The sequence below is a fragment of the Dermacentor andersoni genome, chromosome 1 (genome assembly GCF_023375885.2).
Source record: "Dermacentor andersoni chromosome 1, qqDerAnde1_hic_scaffold, whole genome shotgun sequence".
Classification (NCBI taxonomy): Eukaryota; Metazoa; Arthropoda; class Arachnida; order Ixodida; family Ixodidae; genus Dermacentor; species Dermacentor andersoni.
Genome location: NC_092814.1, coordinates 109,666,209 through 109,671,228, shown reverse-complemented (window position 1 = coordinate 109,671,228; position 5,020 = coordinate 109,666,209). Strand labels below are relative to the sequence as shown.

General features: G+C 51.0%; 1 pseudogene; it reads right to left on the bottom strand.

Annotated features, from left to right (window-relative positions):
• Nucleotides 1–610: 610 nt before the first annotated feature.
• LOC126545596 (uncharacterized) lies at nucleotides 611–4,680 on the bottom strand (annotated as a pseudogene).
• Between the last annotated feature and the right edge of the window lie 340 nt (nucleotides 4,681–5,020).

Sequence of the window (5,020 nt, the reverse complement as noted above, 5' to 3'; positions counted from 1 at the left end):
AATGACGTTTATGAAACAGCCCTTCCTGTGACGCTCCTCACGAGATATTCCTTCAGCCAATCAGCAAGCTGGCATGGCGCATATCTTGGATCGCCAGCACATATTCGCGCAATTGCAGATGCATTGCACTGGCTTCTGCACGCTACCGCTCACATTCTTTTTGAAGCGCTAACATCAGAATATATCTGCCAAGGACCAAAAAAATGTATTAGTCCATAAAATTTCCAGCTTCACGTCACGTATCGTCATCTTGATGAAAACGCAAAATGACATTTCGCAAAACTTCCGTTTCCCGGCACAAATTTCAAGGCTCGTGAGCTCGCCACAGCCAATCAGAGAGTCAACATGGCGGATAATGGCGGCCGTGCAGCCGCCATGCGTGTCGAGAATAGCACCCTAGGTTGAGGCAACGCTCATGAGAACCCCCGTAGACACTAGCGCTACATTTCCCTCTAGGGTATTGTTACATAGTTACGACACACGTGCCGTGCCTTACTGTATACGACAGCACGCCGTTCGAAGGTTGGAACATGAATCTTTATTGCTTCCGTCTCGGAGCGTATATATACGAAACAGAGAGGGGGAAAGGGGAAAGGGAGACAAGGGAAGGATATCAAACGATAAACGCACGTGCCGTCAGCGCTTGCAAGGCAGTCTGATTGCGGCTGACGTCACTTTACAACATCTCTTCTCCCTTAATACTGAAGTCGCTGCACTGGTTTTCTTTGACGTGTAGAGCGCCGCAAGGCTTGGGGTGATCTGACGGGTTCAGCGTTGCTCCCTGCGAGTTCCGGCTGAAGTTCATGCTCAGGTTCTGTTATGCCCCCTTGTTCGGCTGGCGTTCTCTGCGACAATGGGTAGTCGCGAGGAGTACCTGTTCTTGATTCTCGATTTGCCGCTTCTTGGTCTTTACCAAGCGGTGGCGTCGCATCTTCCCGGTTCCGCACCTGGTCAACATGTCGTCTTACTGATCCGGCTGGTGTTCGAATGCTCACCATCCGAGAGCCTGTTGTAGACTCTACAATTCCTGGAGTCCATTTCTCACCCGTTCCGAAGTTGCGGGCGTACACGGTAGCTTCAGGCAATGGCAGTGGCCACTCGTCTGCTTCGTTGGCTGGCCCTGCGTGCACAGGAGGGAAACATGTATCTAAACGGGATCGAATTTTGTATCCGAAGAGCAGCTCTGACGGTGATTTTCCAGAGCGGTTAGGTGTCCTTCTGTAATTGAAAAGCAGCCTGTTTATGTTATCTTCCAACCGCCCCTCACCAATCTTCTTGAGGCCGTCCTTAATTGTCCTGACAGCCCTTTCTGCTAGTCCGTTCGATTGAGGGTGATATACAGCTGTGCGCAGATGCGTTATGTTGTTCCTCTTGACAAAAGTAGCGAACTCGTCACCGGTAAACCGCGTTCCATTATCGGATACGATGGTTCGTGGCACGCCAAATCTGCAGAAGATACCGCGCAGGCAGTTGATCGTGCATGAAGCATTTGCTTGTCGGAGTGGCACAGCTTCAATCCACTTGCTGTATGCGTCCACGACCACGAGTATCATGTTCCCTGCTATAGGTCCCGCAAAATCGATATGCACCCTTGCCCATTTTTCAACAGTAGCGGGCCAGCTTTTTGGCGTTGCTGTAGCTGGCATGGGCAGGTTTTGAACACAACTCTGACATGACGCTGTGACTGCCTCAATTTCGCGATCTAACCCTGGCCACCAGAATGACGATCTAGCCACCGACTTCATAGCGGACGATCCTTGGTGCGTCTCATGCAAAAGGTATAATATGCGACGTCGCGCCTCCATCGGAACGACTACTCGCCGGCCCCAGTATAACAACCCGTGGGCCAAAGAAAGCTCCAATTTCTTGTCAAAAAAAGGTGCGACACTCGTGCTCAAGCCTTTTGCGCAGGGCGGCCAACCGTTCTTAGTGAATCGCATAACTTGACTGAGAGCAGAGTCACCAGCAGTCAACTGCCTTAGCTCCTCAACTGACACAGTTCCCTCATCGAACACAGTCAAGGCCAGCAGATAGTCTGGTGGGTCCGCTTCTGGTGGCTTCGGCTCAGACATCCGTTGTGGCAGTCTACTAAGGGCGTCAGCGTTGAGCAGTTGTCTACCAGGAGAGTATTGAAGCTGATAGCGGAATCCGCCTAAGTACAGCGCCCAGCGCTGTATTCTGGCGGCTGCCAATGCTGGAGTTGGTAGATCCGCCTTCAGCAGGCCCACGAGCGGCTGGTGGTCGGTGACCAGTACGAATGCTCGGCCTAAGAGATAATCACGGAATTTGGACACTCCAAACACAAGAGCAAGGGCTTCCCTCTCAAGCTGGGAATAATTTTTCTCAGCCCTTGTTAGCGTTCTAGAACGGAACCCGACAGGTTTGTTTATCTTTCCGAATGTATGGAAAAGCACGGCCCCTATTCCGTCCTGTGAAGCGTCACATTCTAGCTTGAGGGGTCTCTCGGGATCATAGTGAGCCAGCACAGCCGCTTCCCGAAGGCATTTTTTTGCTTCACGAAAAGCTGCTTCTTGTGCATGTCCCCAGAACCAACGCGTGCTGTTCTCCAATAAATTGTACAGCGGTGCAAGTACGGAAGACATGTTGGGCACGAACTTCGAATAAAATGTAATCATGCCCAGAAACGACCTCAACTGCTGAGCATTTTCTGGGTTGGGGGCTCGCGCGATTGCTTCAACATGCTTCTCTATTGGATGTAGACCTTCACGATCAATTTTATGACCCAGATACGTCACTGCCTCTTGGCGAAAGCTGCATTTCTCAAGTCTGAGCTTCACTCCATGTTCACGAAAACGCTGCAGTACTTGTCGTAACGTGTCGGTGCTACCAAGTTTTTCTGATACCAAAACGTCGTCAAGGTAAGCCTGAACACCTGTCAGGCCCTGCAGAACTGTTTCTATTTTCCGCTGGAAGATGGCAGGCGCGGAAGCTATGCCGAACGGCAGTCGGTTGTAGCAAAAGAACCCACGGTGTGTATTGATTACGCACATCTTCCTTGAGTCCTCATCGAGGGGAACTTGGTTATACGCGTCTCTTAAATCGAGCGTGCTGAAGCAGTCCCCACCGTTCAGGCATGCGAAAATGTCATCAATAGCTGGCAACGGGTACTGCTCCAGTTCACAGACGGGATTCAAGGTCACCTTAAAATCAACGCAGATTCTAACCGCGCCGTTCTTCTTCATTACGGGCACAATGGGAGTAGCCCACTCGGCGTGCGTTACAGGTGACAGTACTCCAAGCGTTACGAGCCTATCAATCTCTTCCGAAACTTTGTCGCGTAAAGCAAATGGAAGGGAACGGGCCTTACAAAATTTCGGCATGGCGCCTTCCTTGAGCTTCAGATGGACAGGGTGTCCGTCAATTAGACCCAGCTCGGGGCTGAAGACGTCGTTGAACTCTGACAGGACGGCATTAATGGCGGGGGTACGGCTGCTTCCTGGACCAGAGCTTTGTTGCACTGATACGTTCTACACAGAGGATCCTGCGTCATTGAACTTGGAAATCAACTCTCGTCCACAGAGGCTCGGACCTGAACAGTTCAGGACCATCAAGGAACTCTTGACCTCCTTGTCGTTGTAGGACACTGACATACTCAGTTTCCCTAATACTGGAAGTTCTCCAAGATAACAGGACAGTTTAATGAATGCGGTTTCTAATTGCGGCCAATGTTCACGGTTTTTCTCAAAAATCTCTTTGGACACAACACAGACCGGTGAACCGGTGTCCACAATCATAGGTACGTCAATGCCACACCATGTGAAAGTACGAAGAATAGGTGGTGGTAGCCGACCCTTGGAGGGTGCGGTTAGTGTCCAAATGTGCGCACCGTCTGCATTTTCCTCAGTGACATCCGCTGTTACTGCAAACGCTTCTCCTTGCCTGCATTGTGAGCGAGCTTTTGGGCGTCCTTTCCGCACGTCGCTTTGGCACATCTTCGCCAGATGGCCGTATACACCACAGCGGTAACACCTCGCTTTCGCCCAGCCGCAGGCGTTTCTGTTGTGTTTCTGACTTCCGCAACGCCCACATTCTGACACTAGTTCATCAGCTTGTCGTGCACTGACCTTGAGCACGGGTTCAATGTCAGATGACATCTTCTTTGCATCTTTTTCCGCTGCTTCAGCTGATATGGCAATTGTTTCAGCCTCCCTCAACGTCAAATCTGTTTTCGCTAATAGCTGCTTCTGAACAGCGCTTGACCTCACTCCACACACGATCCTGTCGCGAAGCATCCGGTCTAGCATGCCACCGAAATTACAGCCATCCGCAATCCGGCGAACTTCAACGATGAACTGTTGAATGGGCTCACCTTCCAACTGACAGCGATTGAAGAACCGATAGCTCTCCGTTATTTCATGACGCTTGGGGTCGAAGTAGTCATCCAAAACTTTGACTGCTTCCTCGTACGTAAGCGAGTTTGGCTTCCTCGGTGCAACCTGTCCTGAGAGCACTTGCACGGTGCGCGTACTCAATGCTGCTACCAGCAGCGCCCTCTTCTTTCCCGAGTCACTGACGCCAGTTGCCTCAAAATAAGCTTCTGCCTTCGTGATGTAAGCCTTCCAGTTGTCGGACTGGTCATCGTATTCCGGTAGTTGATGATGAGCCATGGTCGGTATTTCCGCGGCCGGTGTTTCCTGCTTAACTGCCTGGCTTAATTCATTTTTCACCTCGAGGGTTCTGTCCCACCCTCGTCGCCACTGTTACATAGTTACGACACACGTGCCGTGCCTTACTGTATACGACAGCACGCCGTTCGAAGGTTGGAACATGAATCTTTATTGCTTCCGTCTCGGAGCGTATATATACGAAACAGAGAGGGGGAAAGGGGAAAGGGAGAACAAGGGAAGGATATCAAACGATAAACGCACGTGCCGTCAGCGCTTGCAAGGCAGTCTGATTGCGGCTGACGTCACTTTACAACAGGTATTTATTTAGAAACTCTATGGGTCCCGACCGTCAGCAGCAGAGCAGCCGAACGTGGCACTAGAAATTTATCAAG